This window comes from Desmodus rotundus, chromosome 13 (genome assembly GCF_022682495.2).
Source record: "Desmodus rotundus isolate HL8 chromosome 13, HLdesRot8A.1, whole genome shotgun sequence".
In the NCBI taxonomy this organism is placed as follows: Eukaryota; Metazoa; Chordata; class Mammalia; order Chiroptera; family Phyllostomidae; genus Desmodus; species Desmodus rotundus.
The window spans coordinates 65,307,516-65,331,529 of NC_071399.1; positions in this window are offsets into that span (position 1 = coordinate 65,307,516).

Genomic DNA, 24,014 nt, shown 5'->3' on the forward strand with positions numbered 1-24,014 from the left:
CAAAATTATTAAATATTAAATTTCACAAGCACGTACATTTAAAAAAAAAACAGAAGTGTCTGTTTAATCAACTCATTTAGCTTCCTATCTCCCTGAGGCTCATTGGACATTGAGATTTAACAATGGTTTAGACATCAGTTGCTGCAGATTGATTCCTTGGGGATAAGCCTAAACTTCACATATGTTCTTAATTCAGACAGAGGAAGCTTAGCAATTACTACATGTAAAAAGCTCATGAGTTAGAATAGGATAGAAATGTCCTTAAGTGGTTCAAAGAATTGTAACCAGATGCATATTCAACATATTAATGATTCTCCTTCCAAGTTTAATTTTACCTGCAATTGTAATTGATTTTACAAGTTTTCCCAATCTCTCACTGATGTCCTTGCCATCTGGAGAAGCCACATATAGTGACAGTATTAGCTCTGTGCATAATAAGCAATAGGAAAATGTGCAGAACTTAGTTTTCTTATTTATCATATACACCTTATTTTCAAATCTAAGGAATAACTTTCAGTATTCAAATGACATACTTATATAGATAAAAGGGAGTAAAATATCTAATATTAATTGTATATAATGTTTCTTAACAGTAATTTTTGTAAACTACTGCCAATAATAAATATTTATAAAGCTTAATCATAATTATTTTTCTTAAATTCAACCATTAATATTCTATAATAAAGTCTGAGAATATGATAAAAATCTTGTATTTCTGAAGGTTTTTATTTTTTAAGCAATAAGATTTGCTGTATATATACATATATTTATTCATTCTTGACATAAACATAAGGTTGGTATTAAGCAACACATTTCAATTTTAAAGAGAATTTTGAAAGAAAAATTACTGTTGGATAAAAGTACAAGATATTCATTAATGAACTGTCTTTGTTGTTCAGCTTCATCTAAAGTTTGACTATTTTATACAAATGCTAAATTTGAGTGAGGCAGGACAGTTATATTTTCAAAGGGCTCCCTTTTTAAAGAATTCTACATAATAAGATGTCACGAGAGACCTGTGTTTGGATACTTTGTGAATAGTTAATGATCTATGAGGCTGAATTAAATTTCATGTAAGATACTATCATATTCAAAGCAACTCTCTTCTGTAGATTGGATCTTATTTAAATAAGTTCATATAAAAATCAATTCTAGGGTAAACTTTAAAAATAGTTGAAATGCTTTGCATGAATTTTCACTAACATAACATGTAAATTGAAGTCCACATGATATATATTGTTGATGGAGTGAAAACTTAGACTTTTCCGTTTCGAGTTTGTTTGTAGTGATTGGTATTCATTTTACTTCATTTTGTACCATTTCATAGAACAACCAAGGTTAGCTATAGATTCAATGTAGTCACTTGAACTTCAAGGGCAATGCTGAATCAAAACCTACCTCACCAACACTCGCTATAGGTTTTTGCTTATTTTTCATTTGTAGTGGCATTCCGAATGGGTGTGAGGCAACATATATCATTCTGATTTTGATTTACATTTTCCTGAGATTAGTGATGTTGAGCCCCTTTTTATGTCTTGTTTGCCCATTGGTATATCTTTTTTGGAGAAATCTTTAAGTCCTTTGGCCACATTTAAAGTGGGTTATTTGTTGTTGTTGTGTTGTTATTGTTGTTGAATCGTAAGAGTTCTTTATAATATATCCTGAATACTAATTTCTTATCAGGTAAATGATTTGCAAATATTTTCTCCCATTCTGTAGGTTTTCTTTTAATTGCTGATGCCCAGAAATTTCAAAATTTAATATAGTCCTATTTGTCTATTTTTGCTTTTGTTGCTTATGCTTTGGTGTTATATCCAAGAAATCATTACAAAATACAATTTCATGAAGCTTTTCCCCTGTTGGCTTCTCAAAGGTTTTTAGTTTAGGTCATATATTTAGGTATTAAATAATATTGGGTTACTTTTTGCATATATATAAGGCAATTGTAAAATATTTTTATATGGGGATATCCAGTTTTCTCAGCACCATTTTTTGAAGTGACTAACATTTCCCTACTATGTAATGTTGGCATCTTGTTGAAGACAATTTGACCGTGTGTGAATGTGGATTTTTCTTTCTTGGGGCTACACGTCTGTCTTGGTATCATTACCATACTCTTTGATTGCTCTAGCCTTCTAATATGTTTTTAAGTCCTGAAATGTGAGGCCTCTGCCTTGTTTGTCTTTCAAAATTGTGTTGGCTATTTGGATTCTTTGAGATTCTAACCTTTTTTTTTCTACTTCTTACAAATGAAGCTGCTGAGAGTTTGATGGTGATTGCATTTAACTGTAGATCACTCTGTGTTGTATGGAAATTTAAATAATATTAAGTCTTCCAATACACAAACACAGTATGTCTTTGTACTTATTAATGTATTCCTCAATTTCTTTTTATCATCAACTTGTATGTTTTGGTTTTATAAGACTTTTCTCTTCTTGCTTAATTCCTAAGTATTTTATTCTTCTCGATGGTATGTACATGAGATTGTTTTCTTGATTTCCGTCAGATTGTGATTAGTGTATAGAAACTGATTTTTGTGTGTAAGTTTTTTTTATTCTGCAAATTTGATTAATTCACTTATTATTCCTAACACTTTTTCTGTGAAATATGTAAGATTGTGTCAGCTGCAAACATATAATTTTACTTCTCCTTTTCTCGCTTTTTAAAGCATTCAGATGCTTTATTTGTTTTTCTTGCCTAATTATTTTCACCAGAACTTTTAGTATTATGATGTTAAATAAAATGGCAAGAGTGGGCCATTCCTGATTTTAAGGAAAAGACATTCAATTTTTTATCAATTAATTTAATGTTAACTGTGGGCTTTTTATAGATGACATTTATTATATTGACCTAATTTCCTTCTCTTCCTAGTTTTAAAGTTGAAAATTGTCAAATGCTTTTTTAAAAAAATATTTTGTTAAGATGATCATGTGATTTTTATCCTGTTCTTTTAATATGGTGTATTGCGTGGATTGATTTTTGTATGTCAGACCCTCCTTGCATCCCAGAGTTAAATTCCACTCAGTCATGATGTACGTATGATTTTTTTTACTGTAATTAAAAAAAATTAAATCCTCACCTAAGGATGTTCATCAGTTTTAGAGAGGAAGCAGGGGGTGGGGGGAGAGAAGAGAGAAAGAGAAAGATCAATGTGAGAGAGAAACATCCATTGGTTACCTCCCATATGTGCCTGGACAGAGGATCAAATCTGCAACCCAGGTATGTTCCCTGACCAGGATCCAACCCACAATATTTTGGTGTAATAGACCACACTCCAACCCACTGAGCCATCTGTGAGGGTTTACTGTGACTTTTGAATTCAGGTTATTAGTATTTTGTTGAGGATATTTGATTCATTTGTAGTGTCCTCCTCTGTTTTTGGTATTATCATAATGCTGGCCTTATAAAATTACTGTGAAATGTTCCCTCATTTTCAATTTTTTGGAGGAGTTTGAAAAGGAGTGGTGTCAATTCTTTTTTATATATTTAGTACAATTCTCTAGTTAAGTTATCTGACCTGGGCTTTTATTCCTTGGGAAGGGTTTTTTTTTTATTGTATATTATTGATTATGCTATTGCAGTTGTCCAAATTTTTTCCCCTTTGGCCCTCCTCAGCCCAGCACCCCCAATCCTTCAGGCAACCCCCCACCATTGTTCATGTCCATGGGTCATGTGTATAAGTTATTTGGCTACTCCATTTCTTCTCCTGTACTTTGCATCCCCGTAGTTGTTCTGTAACTATCTATTTGTACTTCTTAATCCCCTCACGTTTTCAACCATTCCCCAACACATCCCTCCCATCTGGCAACCATTAAAATTCTCTCTGTGTCCATGATTCTGTCTCTGTTCTCCTTGTTTGCTTACTTTGTTTTTAGATTCAATTGTTAATAAACATGTTTTTTTTTTCATTTTATTGTTCATAGCTTTGATCTTTTTTTCTTAAATAAGTCCTATTAACATTTCATATAATAATGGTTTGGTAATGATGAACTCCTTTAGGTTTTTCTTGTCTGAGTAGCTCTTTATCTTCCCTTCAATTCTAAGTGATAGCTTTGCTGGGTAGAGAAATCTTGGCTGTAGGTCCCTGCATTTCATAATGTTGAATATTTCTTGCCAGTCCCTTCTAGTCTGCAGAGTTTCTTTTGAGAAATCAGCTGACAGTCTTATGGGAATTCCCTTGAAGGTAGCTAACTTCTTTTCTCTTGCTGCTTTTAAGGTTCTCTCTTTATCTTTAACCTTTGGCATTTTAATTATGGTGTGTCTTGGAATGGTCCTCTTTGCATCCATCTTGTTTGGAACTCTCTGTGCTTCCTGGGCTTGCATGTCTATTTCCTTCACTAAAATAGAGAAATTACCTTTCATTATTTTTTCAAATAGATTTCCAATTTCTTGCTCTTTCTCTTCTCCTTTTGGTAGTCCTATGATGTGAATGTTGGACCTCTTGAAGCTGTCCCAGAAGCTGCTTACACTTTCCTCATTTTTCTGGATTCTTTTTTCTTCTTGTCATTCTGATTGGTTGTTTTCTGCTTCCTTATGTTCCATATCATTGTTTTGATTCTCAGATCTGTCCAAGGATCTGGTGTTTCCCCGTAAATTGTTCTTTATTTAAATTAGTGTATCCTTTGTTTCTGACTGGACTTTTTTTTTATGCTGCCAAAGTCCTCACTTAAGCATCCTTATAACCAGTGTTTTGAACTCTGCATCTGAAAAATTGCTTATCTCTATTTTGTTTAGTTATTTTTTCTGGAGTTTTGATCTTGATCTGTTCTTTCATTTGGTCCATGTTTCTTTGTCTCCTTTTTTTTTTGGCAGCCTCCCTGTGTTTGTTTTTTGTATTAGGTAGACCTATTTTGAGTCTGTCTATTTGTAGTGTGGCCTAAAGTAGTACGTGTCCTGTAGGGGTCCAGTCGCACAGCTTCTGCTATCACCCAAGCTGAGTACTCGAGGTGCACCCTTAACATGGGCCGAATACACCCTCCACTTGTAGTTGAGACTTGGTTGCTGTTTGCAGAGGGATTTACCCAGGCCAGTCAGCTGCAAGGATAGGCTGTGACCACTTACCACCAACCTCTGCCTTCCATGGAGGATGAGCTGTGCAGGGGCAGAGAGGTGTTGCTCTGATGTGGTCTGTACCTGTCCACTGGGTGCACTAGCCCTGGGGTTTCCCAGGTGGTGTAGGCCAGGGTCAGCCCCACCTGTGTTTTACACAGGGCCACCCTACTTGTGCTACAAAGCAATCTGAGATGGCTGCTACTTTTGCTGGGCTTGGAGATTCCCAGGTGAAGCCAAGCTGTGCATCTAGGCTGGCTGCTGCTTGTGCCAGGCCTGGGAACCAGTTATTTCTTTTTTGATAGGATTTAGGAAGTTGGAAGCCTGAGCCAATAGCAGCCATTTATATGGAAAAGCAGCTTGGGTGGGCCTATAAATTGGGTGGGGCAGAGTCTCTGAGTATCTCCAAGGTGGGTTGAACAGTGTTAGCCAGGTTGATGGAGTCTCAGATATGGAACCAGCTTGCTGGCTCTGTGGCTCTGTGAGGGATGGGTTTAGAATATGGACAAGGGCCTCTGCTCATCTTGATGCCAGACACTTCAGTTCCTCCCTTTTTTACCACTGGTGCCTTTCAAGCTGCTACCCCGTTGCTGGAGCTCAGAGGGAGTAAGTCTGAGTAGGTGAGTCCATGTGTGAGTTCTTTAGGAGGAACTTCTTGGGGCCCTAGCAGTTTCTTCCACTGACTCAAATCCCACTTGTTTTTGCAGTTAGAAGTTGTGGGGACTTATCTTCCTGACACAGGAACACTGGGCTGGGAGGCCTGGTATGGGGCTGGCATTCCTTACTCCCAAGATATTTCTCCTGAATTTTTATCCACCACACATGGGTGATGGACCAGCTGTTCTGCCTCTGCGCCCTTCCTACCAGTTTTGGTGGATGTGGTTTCCTTAATTCTGCGCCCTTCCTACCAGTTTTGGTGGATGTGGTTTCCTTAATTCCGTAGTTCTCAGACTTCCATTCAACTTAATTTCCAGTGGTTCTGAGTGGTGATTGTTGTGTATTTTAGTTGGAATTTTGATGTGGTTGTGTGAAGAGGTGAGCCATGTCTGCCTATGATGCTATCTTGACAGCAAGTCTACTTTGGGAAGTTTTTGATTACTGATTTAATTTCCTTAGTAGTTTAGATGTGTTCAGGTGTTTTTTTTTCCCCCCCTCCATGATTCAATCTTGTTAGGTTTTTTGCATGTAGAAATTAACTCATTTTTTCTAGGTTATACAATTTATTGTAGTATAATTATTCATAACAATCTATTGTTCCTTTTCATTTAAATTTATTAGGATGAATTTGATTAATACAATTACATAGGTTTTAAGTGTTCAATTTTATGTTGAATTTTCTGTGTATTACATTGTATGCCTGTCACCCAAAGTCATTTCTTCTTCCATCACCATGTATTTGACCCCATTTACCCTTTACTGCCCTCCATTTCTCCCTCTGATAGCCAACATAATGTTGTCTATCTCTGAGGTTTTGATTGTGGAACAGTCTATTTTGATATATTTTATTTCCGTGGTTTCAGTTATGATGTCTTCCCTTTTGTTTTTGATTTTTGTTCTTTGGGCCTTCTTTGTTATTTATTCTAGGTAGAGATTTGTCAATTTTTTCACTCTTTATAAAACAACCTCAGTTTTATTTATGTTTGCTTTTTTTTCTATTTTCGGTTATGTTCACTACTGTTTTAATCTTTGTTACTTCTTTTTAATGCTAATTTGATGTAGTTAATTTTTTTTTCTGGTTCCTACAGGTGTAAAGTGAAATTAATGATTTGAGATCTTTCTTATTTTTTAGTGTAGGTATTTACAACTCTGAACTTTTTTGTCCTAATACTGCTTTTACTGCCTTCCATAAGTTTGGTATGCTTTCATTTGTGTTTCTCTTCAGAGAGGCATTTTCTAACCTCTCCTGTGCTGTATTATTTGGCTCATTAAATGTTCAAGAGTGTGTTGTTTAATTTTCACATTTTTGTGAAATTTCTCATTTTCCTTTTAATTTTTAGTTTTATTTCATAGTTGGAAAAAATGCTTGGTATGATGTCAATTATACGTAAGACATTTTGTAACCTAACATCGGACATATCCTGGAGAATGTTCTATGCGTGCCTGAGAAGAATGTCCATTCTGTGTTGTTGGGTGGAGTTTTCTTTGTAAGTCTGTTAGACATAATTTTTCTGAGGCATTGTTCATGTCCCATGTTTTTTTTTTTTTTTAATTGATCTCTATGATTGATCTACCCATTGTTACCATGGGAGTATTGAAATCCCCTACCATTATTCTGTTAGTGTCTATTTCTTCCACTAATCTGTCAGTGTTTGGTTCATATATTTGGGTGCTCCACTGTTAGGTGCCTATATATTTCAAATTATGATATCTCCTGATGAGTTGATCTCCTTATCACTATAATCTCCTTCTTTGTCACTTTTGATAGCCTTTCACTTGAAGCTTTTTGTCTGAAATGCATATGGCCACTCTTGCTTTCTTTTTACTACAATTTTTATGGAATATCTTTTTCCATCTTTTCACTGTCAGTCTGTATGTTTTTGTGCCTAAACTTAGTCTCTTCTAGACAACATATATTGGATCTTTTTAAAAAAATTTATTCAGAGACTATATATTTGGATCAAATAGTTTAATCCATTAATCAAAGTAATTGCTGAAAGAGAAGGGCTTGCTATTGCCATTTTGTTAATTAGTTTCTAATTATATGTATGTTCTATAGCTAAGTTGCCCATCCTTTTTTCCCTTGCAGTCTTATTTCCTGTTTCATTACTTTTTGGTGTGTGTGACATGCTTTGATTCCTTGACCGTTTCTTTTGTACATCTCCGACCAGTATTTTCTTTGTGCTTACCATGGGAATTAAATAAAACAAGAAGTTTTCATTTAATGTCAACCTACATATAAAATTAAAGCTTGATACATTATTCTGAGTATATAAAATATAGGTATATATTGAATGTATTTCAAGATTTTAGAAGAATACATAAATTATTTGATTTAGAAGGCTTTGCTTCTTATGAGGAAAAGCAAAATTTATAATAAAGTCCTAGATTTGGGAGTCACACAGACCAAATTTGTGTTAATTACATGTTTCCCTAGCTGTAACACTGGACATTGATTTAAACTTTCTGAGTTTAAGTTATTTTTCTGAGAAGTTAGTCTTTTCCAAAAGAATATTGTAAAGGTTAATAGAGTAACATATTTGAAGGCTATAGGACAAAGTAAAAATATGGTAGTGATTCTACATCTCCCATTTATTATAGAGATATATGTTCTTGATCTCTCTTCTGTGAAGTTCAAGGTAATTTTTATTCATAATATACATACTTATTTACTCATATATAATAAATTGCAATAAATTTCTATTTTAAGACAACTAAAAAAGTTTCTTCTTGGATAATTACCCTTCAGAAAATAGTTATTTAGGAATATGAAAGCTACATTTATTCTTATATAATCAATAAAAAACATTAAAGTCTAAATAATTATTGTCCATATACACCATAGAACTCTTCAAATGTTAGTGACCTGTAGTGATTTTTATATCTATTACTTTAGTATAATGATTAAATAAACATCAGGATCTTATATAACTTTACAATCCTCTAAAGAGCGCACAGAGATAAAGACTTAATTCACATGTGTGTTATATGTGTGTGTGTGCATTTCTTTGCATGTATATGCATATATATACCCATATACATATATGTAAATACAACATATATATATAAACACACATGCTTATTACACATACATATGTGTGCCTACTTATAAACTGTTTCCTCCACTAATAGGAAAACATTTAAATATTTTACAGGGCTTAATCCTTAGAATGTGGATCCACATTAAACTTCCACAAGATCTTCTGTTAGATCACAGAATTTTTTACACTTAAAAGTTAAAAAAGGTAAAATTTCAGGAAATGGTTTTCACTCTAAAATTGCTATAGTCTGCTGCTGTTTTCTTTTGCTTTCTGTTTACTGGACATCAAAGTGAGATCTCTTTGTTCTCTGTTAAAAGCTGTCTTTAGAGCCCAATTAGATCGATGTCTAACCTTTCAACTTACGCTGTAGAGACCCTGAGTTTCTCTTCTGAAGAATGCATCTCGAAACCCACATTAGAGGTTTTTAAGAAAACTGAAAGGTATTTCTAGGCTTAAGATTGAAATCCACACCTGGAAACTGAGATAAGAATAGAAAGTAATTATTTGTATAATCATGATTTTCCTCATTACATTTGGCTTTATTTGGTAATATATATTGGAAAACAGTCATTGTTGAAATAAAAATAAATAATATATTATTTATGTACATGCACAAACATGTTTATATACATTATTTGTGTATGTATATAAATCAAATAATTATTTGCCTGTTTGTGATGAATTATAAAGTTCAGTTAAGTAAATAAAATAGACATAAAAACATGGACAGAATCCAACTTGACTACCTTTATTTGTACATTTACTTATGCATATATGTATGTGTGTGTATAAATTCACATAGCTATTATATTAATATCTCTACAAACTCTGAGTACAGATAACACATTATTTATTGCCATTAGTCATCCTGGGAAGCTGTTTACACTAAAAGAACTAGGCATGTTGTTCATCTCCTTGGCCGCATAACTGAAGATAGTTTTATTATTTTTGTATCACTTATATTATTTATTTTTATATTCTATGAATTATTAATATATTGAAGCCATAATGAAAGTTTCATGGATGCAATGAAAAAATGTTTCTGGACTAAACAAACAGAGACATGTTATCAGAATAGTGAGTTACAAACAATATATTTTCATTTTAAGCACTTTTAACAGCAGGTAAAAAAGTTTTAAAATTTTTCCTAATTCTACATTATTGAATATGATTATTTTTCCAGTATCCAAGAGAGTTAGATGTTATTTACATTGACCATAGTATTATTAAAGCTGTGATTAAGTCTCATCAGATCTTTTTCATGTTATTATTTTCTCTGGTTTATTGGCTACAAATGAAGACAAAGTAGGTAAATTATATTAAACAACTATGTTAGTTTTGATTATTGTATTGACACATGTGTTTTACCATCTTAAAAATGCTCAGAATAAAATCAAATCATAAATTGGAACAGAAATGTAGTAACAGTGGAATAGAAAAATATCAAGTACATATTTACCAAATTGCATCGGTTGAAATTGAAATTAACATCATACTGATTATTGTGCTAAATAGTCATATTTCTATATCTATATCTCTATATAGATACATAAGTATGTCTGTAACCATATTTAAATCTATGCACATCTCATACTAAACAAAGCAAGGGGTAAAATCAGTTAGCCAGAGTACTCTGAATGAAATATAAGTACCCACAAGAAAAATAAGACATATAGAAGTTACCATATAGGACAAAAATTAAAAACTAATGGAGGATTATAGGAGAATGAATAATTTATGTACTTCTCCCAGCCAATATTTATATTCATAAAACCCTATTATAAAGGATGTTAATGAAATGTCAGCTGATCTCCATATTTTGTCTTCACCCCGAAAGTTCTTTGTAAGCTAAGACATTAATAGCATTTAAGGTCAATTTTATGAAAGACATATCATTACACTTGGATGATTATACATGTTAATATAATGTATGTATATATATATATATATATATATATATTTAAATGTTCATTGATTTTAGAGAGATGGGAGGAGAGAGAGACCTATGTGAGAGAGAAACATGGATTGGTTGCCTCCCATACACACCCAACCAGGGACTGAACCCGCAAACTAAGTATGTGCCCTGACTGGGGATCAAACCTGCAACCTGTTGGTGTATGGGGTGACACTCCAACCAAACGAGCCACACAGGCGAGGGCCATATAATATATATTTTTAATATAACAGTATTTCTTTAAGGATAAGAGTGCAATCTATACCATAGAGGATAGAGTAATTGTGGCAGAAAGAATTTCCAGACCAGATAGAGTTTTTATTAGAAAATTTACATCCAGAGACTATAGGATATTTGCCATATTTAACATTTCATCTAGAAGAAACCATGTGACTAGGTCTTAGAGATTGGTTCTGAATGAAAGTTGTGTTCGCTGCTCCTAAGCCAGCTTTATAAAAGCCTTGAACACTATCCTTTATGCTCTATCTTCCCATTTTCTAGCTCGTTGTGAGCATCTAACATGAATTTAAAAATTATGTGTCACTAATGAGGATTCCTCCATCTGGCTTAAATGACTGGAGTAGAGCAACCCTTTTCCTCAATTGCCTGCTTCTATTCGTACTTCTGGGAAGTGGAAACTAAACACTTACTGTGTTAAAGTACTGATGTCTCGGCATTAACCAAATACAGCAGCTACCGACACTGAACTCATACAGAACTTAATGCATATTTGATATTTTAACAGTTTTAAGAAGTACAGCAGAGTTACACCCTATAGCCAGATGAGCTGATTCAGTGCCTGCCTCTGCCAATTACTAGTTGCACAACTCTAAATAAAGTATTTAATTTCCCTGTGTTTGAGCCTCTCATTTGTAAAATGGCAATAACCATAGTAACACCACGTACCTCAAAGTAAAATCTTCACACAAAATACTTGGCACTAGAAAAAAAGGGTAAGATTAGTTCCCTGTCTTCTGAGTCCCATACCCTTGATTTGAACTTTCTGCAGGATGTCTTTACCCGGGTATAATTCTGTGTGGTATGTCTACCTTTTGTTCAGTTTCTTTACCTGGTGGACTTTATAAAGTACACAGCTCTAGTTTATGTTTCTTTGATGCATCTTCACCCACCCCTGTACCCAGAGGTAGAAGGAGGAGCTCCTGGATGTAAGAACAGAATTATTCAAGCTCTCCTAATAAATAGGTAAGTGTCACAGAATAATTGTGTATGTACTTGTTTCTTCCTTCTTTCAGCATCAACTAATACTGAAAAATATTTCATTCATCTTTATAGCTCTCCCCAATGGAATATTATTTGGTATAAAACTGGTTATCACTAAAGGATCCACCCATCAATCAATCTATCAATTGAAACATTATTTAACATGTTCTCTTATGGCATTTTTTTTTTGTAGTATAGTAACAGAGTTAATGTCTCATGGAGAATGATACTTTTTTCAAGGAAACGAAGTATTTGGAATTGTTAAGCCATGCACAAACTTTTGAATTTCATCATATACAAATTTCCTTATTTCTTACACTTTTCTTCTAAGTTTTGAGTTTCTATTTAGATTTTTAATTTTTAAAAACAGAAAACATGTTATTAAGTACACTTTGCTTCTAGGTCCAGGATAAAACACACGTTGACTTCTTAATTTAAAAAAAAAGAAAAAAAAACTTACTGTGAAAACAAAACAAAGAAAAAGTTCATTTATTGTACTTAGGATACCGATAATGTTGATATTGCTGCAGCAGAATACCCCAGATGATTCTGAATTCACTGGTTAGATATTCTTCCATGTAGAGAATATAAGGTATGCAAATAAGTTTATATAAAATATATAGTATTTATATATACATATAGACAGATTTATACATGATTAAATATGATTATATGAGAACCTCAATTCTGAACCTCAATTCTATGTCAGTTTAGTTAGAAAGAGGTCTTTTCTTTTTATTTGATGTTTCCCAAATAACTGTTCTCCTCATCACTAGACTTACTGTCTTTCCTGCCAGCAACCCCTACCCCCGCTGTCCATCCACCCAGCAGATACAGAAGTCACTACGCAGTGAGACCCTGAGCGCAGGACCCCGTATGCAGTTCATTCTTAACAAACAGCCAATGCCGTGCTGCCTTTACCCACCCTGCATTTATGTCATTCTTGCTTCCCTATTGCTCTAACCCCAACAATAAAATATATTTATGGGAAAAAAGTTGTTTTGAAAATAAAGAATTAAGAAAACTACTGGCAAATTATGGCTGAACCAGGACTCAAACTCATTCTTGCTTCAGTGACGTCTCTGATCATTCCACTGTTCAATGTATTCCTTTTTAAAAAGAAAATATTTACATCAAATTGTAAAACAGTATTTTCGACATTACTTTCTGAAAGCGATCAGAAGAGTGAGGTCAGAAGGCTACATTTGTATCTACTTTGATAACTTTAATGTTGATATATTTATATGAATAAAGCATCATTTCTTTTCCCCCAACTCTAAAATTACTTTAAAAAGTAATCGATTTAAAAGATATTGAAATTATTAAAAACCAAAGCTCATTTAAGTAAATCCCTTATCTTTGTGCCTGAGTTATATTTAGCACTTAATTAATGCAAACTATTTTGGTATTTTTATCATTATTTTCATTGTTGTTGTTATAGTGACTATGATTCCTTATTTTTATACTTAATATTCAATGGTTTAAAAAAAACAAACAAAATTGCAAACAGTAAGAATGGTTTATTTCTTCTCTTGTGATATTCTGCCAAGTAAACATTAAAAAAGGTTTCCCAAGTTTTGTTCACAGAATACAGATCATGCTATATTTGACCCACTTGCATTTTAAATATTTTTTTCTAAATATTTAACAATGGATAAGGATAAAACTTAAGTATTGAACATAGAGTTTTAAACATTTATTTTATAATAAAAAAGATTGCTTTAAAGTTGAGTTTAAAATTATTTGCTATAATTCAGATTTCAAAACTATTTTTAAAATAAAAGGCATTGAAGTCAATATGAATCATTCATGCTAAGTTTCGATTCAGGAAGCAGGAACACCAAAGACTTTTTAATTTAAATTCTGACATTAAAGGTAGTGTGTGCTTTTATTTGCGATTTCATATGGTCTCACTGAAAAATAAAAATGAGTACTACTCCATCATTCTGGCAGACACTTTAATGCCAGCCATTTAACTATCTTCCTGAAATGGAATGCTGCCTGACCTTTACTCTTTTCCACCAAAAAGAAATTGTAAAAGCCCAACAAAAATGTAATTTTCTGGCTTTACAATAGGTGAAGAGAAGGAAGAAAACACTAAGGGTAGAGTCTGAAATACAGTAGAAAAACTAGTACATGGGAGGTGGAGGCTGTTTTTAGATATATCTGATGAATAAGACTGTGTTTGACTGATAGCGTATCTTGTGGTCCCAATTCAAAGTTTCATATTTTTATAGCAAGTAGTAGTTTTTAAAGAGACAACTGTAATTAACTGGAAAATCCTCATTTTATCAAAGATACCCATGTAAAAAGGACAACTGGTCAATTACCTGAGGTCAGTTCAATGTCATTTCTTTTTAACACAATGATATGATATTTAGATAATCTTTTTTACTCTTGAGGTCAAATATCAAGTTTTAATAGATACTTTTTGATACTTAATTTACAGAAATAAGGACAGAGTGCTGCTGCTTCAAAATGTCACTAAGAATCCTATGTGCTTACTAATGATATTTAAAATTGTGACTGGGTAAACATGATGTAGCATAGAGTTTGTTATTATTAAAACAATATGATCCTTGAGTATTTTTTTTCCTCATTGTCATTGTGATTCTCTTTACTCATCATACCCTGCTTTTTCTATTTAAGACAGGGCATTTGGTGAAATTTTTTTTGTGCTTGAGAAAAACATGTCATCATTTTATTCATTAGATTTATTTTAGGTAAAAGTTATTTAACTTCCAATAAGTTATTTTTTTTCTCTAAAAGTAGATAAGTCACTCTTGTTAAAGAGGAATACAACTAAAATTATGTCTTTATTTATTTCCAAATAGGCAAATGATAAAACCTGATACTTTTTAAATTGGGCTGTAAGTGAATTCGATAATCCTTAATATGTCTGCCAACTTGTATATGTGTACATGACCTTGGCATTTTAAATATCTTTAACTATGCTTTTCTGTGTTCTTACAAGATGATGTGTGATTCTTTTAGAAAACTGAAGATTTGGAGAATAACTATGAGGCTTTGATTCATGCACAAAATTTCTTCCAAATATCTTGAAGTGAAGTTCCCTAATTTATCCCAGTTTACCATATAATCATAAGTAAAATAAATATGCAGAAAATAGCAACCTCTCACAGATGGGATGTTTGAAATAGTATAGTTCAGTCATGATTTGATGGGTCTTAAAAATAAATTAGACTTCCTGTAATGGTAGAGTTGCTTTTATTAGCAATTGTTTCTACTGGTAGCAATAGTACTCTGTGGAAAAAATACAGCAAACAATTTTTTGAACTAACTTAAAATCAGGTAAAAAGCATACAGAAACTCTAGTAAATATAAACTTCCCAGGAAGAAAACACATTGGACGATTCCACGTTTATATGGCTGTTTCCAAAAAGACCTGCTCAGTCTACAACATGGAAGAGAAACGCGAGGTCAAGCAGAGAACCACGGTTTCATTGGTCTGAGAAGCCGAAGGAGAGAGTGTGGGGTCACCAGTGTCACTGCAACTTAGAACTGCCAGGAGGAGATAGCCACAAAAATGGATTGCCCAAAATCTGTGTATTTCCCTCAAACTTTTTCTCGTCATTGAACTGGAAATGCAAGTGTCCTAAGAGGAAACAGCAGCCAGGAGACTGTAAAAGCTGAGCAGATATTGAAGTAGCTGCCCATCATAAGGAAGAGACACTTGGAAGTTTGAATCTCACCAAATTAAAAGGCCTTGATATTCAAAGCAAGCTTTTTATGGAAACATTGACAAAGTCACAACTTAGAAGTAAAGATGGAATCAAATTCATAAAGGTGTACAGTCAACCCTGTACATTTCTCCTGGATCCTGTATTTGCAAATTTGCCTGCTTGCTGACATTTATTTGGTACCCTCAAATCAATACTAGTGGGTTCTTGTGGACATTCAGGGACACGTACAGAGAAGTGAAAATTTTCAGTTGACTAGGAGATGCTCCCATTTCAGTCCAACAAGGTGCTCTCATCAGAGATGGTCAGAAGATAGAGATGAAGTGTAGCAAGGTTTGATGCGCACAAAGCTCTGGTTCCGGGGCCAGTTGGATGTGGTTGGAATCTTAACTCTCTGCACCTTTTAGTGGGTGGCCTCAGGCAAGTCACTTAATGGATCTGTACTTAGTTTACTCTTTTATAAATAAAGGGGAAAGAATCCATATAATAAATTGATGTTAGAACTTGAGATTAAAATCTATGTGTAATTTTAAATATAAATATATATCCCCCCAGCAATGGTTTAGTGCTGCTAATTCAATATTAGCAGTGATAACTACTGTCATAACTACTGTGAATAGAGTTCACTGTATTTTTAAAGACTCAGTTTAATATCACTCTACTTTTTGAAATGTAGATTTTTCTAATGTCATATATATATGTATATATAAATAAATGTTCATAATCCTGTTAACTTTAGATTTCAAATTTATTGAAAATAAAATCTTTATGTTATTTCACTTGTTTTGCCTAAAACAAAACACTGTATGGCACAGTGGATATTTAGTGAATATAATTTGTAAGTTACAAAAGATGTAAAGAAGAGTGAGAATCACCAAGAAAGCACTAAAGGAAGTAAAAATGTAATAATAAGAGAAAATAGGCTTCACTTAGGATGATTCATCAGGTGTACAAACTAACATTCAAATGTTTGTGTAATTCTTCCCAAAGCTGCTGAGTAATAAGTGTGTACTTTTCCACTTCCTGTAAGATAGGGTTATTTTCGGCTAAAAGACTAATGTCTACAATCACACCAAAAATAAAATCGCTCATTCTATTTAGCTCTCTGTAGGGGACTTTTAATATTGCTTTAACAGGTAGCAGGGTTCATCCTGTACCAAAATACATGGACAGCCCTACTGTATCCCAACCAACTTAATAAAAAAGTTTCTGTGGATACAAAAATTTATTTTTCTGGAATTTTTTCCAGTCACCCCAAAACTACCACTAGAGATTGAATGGAGGCTGGAGCCAGTAGAAATCTTACAAGCACATTCCAGATTTCAGCTGCATCTCTTTTCTTACATTTTCTCCACAGATAAGTAAGACCTAATGCAGGTCCTAGTGCTCTCTGCTTCCTCTTGCATCTGAGACTTTGATTTGAGTCATAGTTTTGAATTTTTCTTCTAATATTGTCATCTGTTTAGTTATTATTCAACTCTAAATTGTGTCATACAGAAGGTCTTTGAGCAAATGATAAATTCAAAATGCCTTTTTTAGTGACTCTAAATGGTGATATTTTCCTGTGTGAAATCTGTAATTCTGTAACTCCACACCCTTCACTTATCAGTTCATATAACTACTGTAATTTTCAACTAATTATCCATCTGTTCACTTCCATTTAGCTTTTCTTTTCCTTTGTTCACTCATCACCTAACTCGTGTCTCATTTTAGTCAGATCTATTCAAAATCCTCATAATATGGCGTTCTCCATGTTAATGCATGTTCAGGTAGATAAGCAATACCAGCCATCGCCTTGACTTGTGGTGGGCTAGTGTGTGATTCGTTGTGGGGATCAATGGAATGATACTCATTGGACTTTTTGTAATTGGCACATCTGTTTGTTGCTGATAGTATGGTGATGAGAACAACAACAACAAAAACAACTGATCTGAGCTGTTAATTGCATGAAAACTTTCATTCATCAAGGAGTTATATCAATATATGGTAAAAACATATTCTATGAGAAGTCGACTTGTGAGAAGTTAAAGGTATTCCCCTGAGGACGTGGGGATTGATGTGAGATGTGAAGAGTAGGTATTTTAAAATTTTTGTCAAAGAAAAAACAACATGGGTAAAGGCCCTGTTTTGATATTTGAGGAGATTAATTTACGCTGAGGGTTTAGGAATGAATTAGATTAGTCAGAGAAATAGTCTCTATCTTAAGAATATACTGTTTTCTTATTTGCCTAGTAGTTTCTTGACATCTGACTTATTCAAACTACTTTAAAATAATTTTATATCTGAGAAAATAAGGTAGGAATACTTTAAAAAGTAATTTTCCTTAATGTAAGTATGTATTTTAATCTATATAAAAATCTACCCTTTCTTTGGGTTGGGGCTGGAGATGGTTTAGAGGAATAGGAAATCGCTAGGACCTCTGAGGCCCTGTATGTGAAGGAATGCTGCAGTACACGGCCACTGAAGGTTCTGGTGGCTTCAGGGGAGTTCGCTTAGCCTGATGTGTTGAAAGGAGCAGATAATTGAATCTGAGTAGCTAATAAGTTCAGAAGTATTTTTTGAAAGTCAAACAGTACCCCTTAAAATATACAAATCCTGCTGGAGGTTTTAGTGATAAAAATGATGAATACTTTAACTTAAAATATTTTAATTACAAAAGACTTATGATATTAATAAACTGTGCATTTTATTTTAAAAGTTAAGTTATCATTCATGCCTAAATAAATTTTTCACAACTGAGCTTGACTTCCAGCATTGAGAATGTTGCCAATAAAAATGATCATGTCGATGTAAGTAATACAGGTAAGAGAAGGTCGTATGCTAAATTAGCGTTTGGGTGGGGGTTATATCATGCACCTGGAGGAGGTAGAATTGGATGACATGAAATAATTTAAGGAAAGACAGAGGTTATCAAAACCAGGTATAATTATAGATGATGGGAGCCCACTGTATGGGAGACACATTCACCAATGATGTTAATATACCTGATAAGTCCTGACAAGGGGTTAGTTTCCGAAATATATAAAGAACTTATGCAATTCAACACCAGGGAAACAGACAATCCAATTAACAGATGGACAAATCACCTGAATACACACTCCTCCAAAGAGGACATGCAGGTGGCCAATAGACATATAAAAAAAAAAGTTCAACATCACTAATCATCAGAGAGATGCCAATTAAAACTACAGTGAGGTATCTATCACCTCACACCTGCCAGAATGGCTACCATCAATAAATCAACAAACACCAAGCACTGTCCAGGAAGCAGAGAAAAGGGAACCCTAGTACACTGTTGGTAGGAATGAAGAAAATAGTATGGAGTTTCCTCAAAAAATAAAAAATGGAACTTCTTTTACCCAGCGATTCCACTTCTGGGAATTTATCCTAAGACTCACAAAGTACTAATCCAAAAGAATATATGCATCCCTAAGTTCATAGCAGCAGTATTTACAAGAACGAAGATCTAGAAACAGCCCATGTGCCCAACAGTAGGTGAGTGGATAAAAATGTTGTGGTACATTTACACAGTGAAATACTACATGAAGGTAAAAAAAAAAAAAAAGGAAATCTTATCATTTGTGACAGCATAGATGGACCTGAAGATTATTAAGCTAAGTAAAATAAGCCAATCAGAGAAAGAAAAATCCTTATTATCTCACTTATATGTGGAATCTAATGAACAAAGTAAACTAATGAACAAAATAGAAACAGAGGAATGGACACGTGGAAAAGACTGATAGCTTTTGGAGGGGACTAGATAAAATATAGTGAAGGGATTAACCAAAGAACATATATGCATAATTCATAGACAGACAACAGCGTGGTGATGGCCAGAGGAGAGAGGGGCAGGGGCTGGGTGGAGGAGGGCAAAGAGGGGTGAATAAGGACATCTGTAATAGTGTCAACAGTGAAAATAAAGAAAAGTAAAAGTAAGCACGAAAAGTTCAAAAGGGCAAATGCATGTACAGGCTTCCTGGTAAAACTATGGTAGTTAAAAACTGCAATTTGAAGATCTACTTATATACATACATATAGAGAAATATGAGTCAGGTACTTTGATAATTATGAAAGACAAAGACAAATGTTACAATCAATAAAATTCATTTAATTTTTAATTTCTTCATCATGACATTATAGTATCTTGGGTTGTATCTTAGGAAGCAAAGCTAACCCAAATTGCATTTCATGAATCTAAAAATAAAAAATCACAATATATTTATGAACTTCGAGGGTCACATAATGTGCTACATGAAAAACTAAGAGGCAAAGGCACGTTCATGAGGTGTGCCTAGCCTCGCCATTAGCAACATCCCCCATTAGAGTGGCTCATTTGGTGCAATCTGTTAGCCTACGCTGACACAACATTACCACTCAAAGGTCATGGTTTACATTAATTTTCACTCTTAATGGTATGCATTCTGTTGGTTAGGACAAATATATAATGACATGTATCTCCCATTATAGTACTATCATTTATGTTCACTACCCTAAAAATCCTCTGTGGTCTGCCGACTCAACCCCCAACCCACACCTCCTGCAGGCCATTGATCTTTTTACTGCTGCCAGAGTTTTGCCTTTTTAGAAAGTCATATAGTTAGAAACACATGGTATGTACCTTTTTGATTGTCTTCCTTGACTTAGTAATATTCATTTAAGTTCCTTCTATTCTTGTCCTGGCTTGATAGCTGAATGACTTTTAGCATTGAATAGTATTCTATTGCGTGGATCTACCACAGTGTATTTATACCGTTTCCCCTGCTGAAGGACATCTTGTTTGCTGCCAAGTTTTGGCAATTATGAATAAAGCGGTTACAAGACATCTGTGTTCAGGTTTCTGTGTGGACACATGTTTTCAACTCCAACTTTGGTATGGGTCGATTCCAAAGAGCTTGATTTGGGGTTCACATGGTAAGAGTATGTTTAGTGGTGTAAAAATCTGCCAACCTGTCTTCCAAGGTGCATTACTCCCACCAATAAATGGGAGCTCTAGCAATGCTCCACATCACTGGGAGATTTTTAAAAACTTCCAATCACTATTAACTCCCTTCGTCCTTCTCATTTAAGAAATAAAATAAAAAACAAACTCTAATGTATAATTTACCTACAATGAAATACATGTTTTAAGTGTAAAGTTTGAAGAATTGAAAAATATATATCTACATTTGTAACTACTACCATTATCAAGATAGAAAACATTTTCATCAACTCAAAACAGTCCCTTCACGATCTTTTGCAATGAGCCTTCATTGTAATCCAAACCCAGGCAAAAACTGACCTGCTTTGTGTTACTATAAATTAGACATCATAATCTGAGGATTTCATTAAATTGAATAACACAATATGTACTCTTAAATCAGACTTCTATTATTCAGCATGTTTCTGAGATTCAGACATTTTGTGTGCATATCAATAATTCATCCCTTTTCATTGCTGAGTATTATTCCACTATGTGAATACACTGTAATTTTTCTATCCATCTAGTTTCCTGTAGACATTTGGGTTTCCAGGTCAGGGCTATTAGGGATAAACCTGCTATATATCATCTATCTCTATATCTATCTATATATCTATATCTGTATCTATATCTATCATGTATATATCATCTAATCTATACACACAAATATTCTTATGGTCATACATTTTCATTGGAGGGGGGTCAATACATCACAGTGTAAATGGCTAAACTCTTCTTCCATGCCAGTCTACTTTTGTAAAACTCTAATCTTGGGTATGTATTAAATAAAACTGAATCACATAATTCCAACTGTAACTCATGAAACGGCTTCACTTTTCACTAAATTCTAACCTGTCATTCATTCTTTAAAGCCCTGCTTGTTTTGCCTCTAACTATGCATTCAGTTTTAGCCCTATCACTCCTCTTTCTGCATATGATGCTTTCAAGTAGAATATCTCACTTTAAAAAGTGAATGATAAACTAAATAAAATCAAATTTAAGCATCTGAAAATAAAATCAGATTAAGATATATAGCTTTAAAAATAGCTTTAGTGGGAATAGTTTCAAAAAAAGCTTAAAGAGGAAGTTATGGTGATACTATAGAACATTTAATAGAGCTTTGGAAAAAACCTGTGTATCAAGGAGTGAGCAGGGATGAGCAGACATTAGTGAAAACAATACTTTAAAGAAAAGCAAGTAAAGTAACTAAGAAGTTACAGATTTGAAAGTAATCAAAATGAGTAAAGAAAAATTAAGTGTGTGGATTATGACTAAATGCCGTCAGCCAGTCATTGGATTCTGAAAGAATGTGGATGGTCACCAAAGGTCAACTGATGTCAGTAAGCAAATAAAATCTTGTGGGGTTAATGGTAGAGGACTCCTAGTTCTTTAGATTTTAACGGAACAACGAATCAGGGTTTTTGAAAGGAAGATAGAAGCAAGTATGGAAGGTAAGTAGGAGGGACCTTAGAGAATGTTTGCATCATCAAAAGAGAGCCAGATTTGACTTACAGCCGAAAGACAACAGAAATGTGTTGAGAAGAGCTTGGTGGTGTAGAAAATGTGCTTAATAAGGGGATGATGGTCCCAGAGGACAAAGCTGATGGATTGGGTTTAGCAGAAACAGAGGAGCAAGGGTAAGGAATTGCATATTGACATGCAGGTGACAGGGAGGAAGGCAAAGTATGACGGGGTGGTGGAGGGGTTGAGGTTCACATGTCGGCATGAACTGATAAAACCTGGTTTGAGAGGCACATAAGATTCAGTCTCAACAGCTTTGCTTGACTGTGGGTGCCACACATTGCAGTCAGAGCGTTGTCTGAATTGGCTGAGCAACGGCACATCCTGAAACTGCTAAGTGAACAGATAATGGGTCCAGAAAATGGCGAATGCTGCTTGCTGCGTGGACTGGATAATGGTTGAGAAACTTCTCACTCGTGGGATGTAGTTAAGTGATGATGTGTATTAGCTAGTGGTGCTTTATATTGAATATATAAACTGTAAAGGGGTAGGTGCCCAGGTACGTGATCTCAGTGTAAGGATGTCTGTAGATTACACTCTCAAATTTGCCCAGAGTCACTCAGTTCATTAAAGTAATGCACTTAGAAAGCCACGTCTACAGATTTATTTCCTGTGGGGGTTTTTACACCTGCAGAGTGTAAAACACATAATAGGGCCTTCCTAAATGTTTGTGTATTAAGTGAATAAGTAAATAAAGAATCCAAGGGTGAAAGGGAATCTGTCTTTAAAGGGGTCACCACTGTCCAGGACTTTATGCACAACCAACATATTCAGAAATCCGTACTTGAGCAACTGAAGGAAATTTGTAAGACGGTGGGACAGATGAGCCAAAGTTATGACTAATCCCAGAAAAGCAACCAAAGGCCACACACATTCTTCTAAGAGAGTGTGTGCAGTACTATCTAGTGTAGTGAAGAGAGGAAATATATTTTTAAAATTCCCAATATTCTTGTCAAACACATCAATGTTTTTATATAAATATAAAATAAATGTGTAATTTAATGTAAAAATAAAACTAACTAAACCCTTAATGTTTTCAAATATTTGATAGCATATGAAGTACATTTAATTATTTATATTTAAACTTAATAAATTAAGATGGCTATTTTGCTAGTCAAGAAATAATACAGAAAACAAAAGTATTTTTAATTATCTCAAAGAGAAAATAGTTTTAACATCTAGGCTGTTACTTTCCTAACTTTTATCTAGGCATAACTTTTACCAGGGAATAGAATATATATGTACTTTTTTATTTCACTCCTTTATGTTATAATGTAAGTTGATGTTTATTAACATCATTTAAAAGGTTACATATATTCAATATACTTGTTTAAACAAAATACAAAGGCACCCCCACATATGGAATTATCTTCTGGAGGGAGGGCCCTTGGTAATATAGGCTTCCCCCGCTAGGTGAGTGTTCTAGGAACCCATCTGCATCAGTGTACGAGGTGCTATTTTGTGAGAGGCTGCATTTGGCTTCAGTGTATGTGTGTGTCTGTTTGTTTTTAACGACTCCTTCATCAAGTACTATGGATTTCACGATGAGTGATTTACAAGCACACCCGCCCAAACCATGCTGAGTGTTCAGCAGTTTTTAACCAAAAATAGCATGACCCCTGTCCCCTACCCTCTCTCTCTCCACCCAATCTCTCCCCGACTTTGTTTGTTTGTGTCCCTGGATGAAAAAAGTCCTCAAAGAGAAATATTTTGCCCTTTTCCTCAAAGGGAAAGAGGTGAAACAAAAAATAGCAGAAGCACTAAAAGACATCAAAATTGACGAGCTCAAAAACTGTTTTGAGCAGTGGAAAAACGCCTCAGTAGGTGCATTGCATCAAATGGAGAGTCCTCTGAAGGTGACATGTAAGAATAAATGCACAATTTTTTATAAATAAATTCCATTTTTTCTGGGT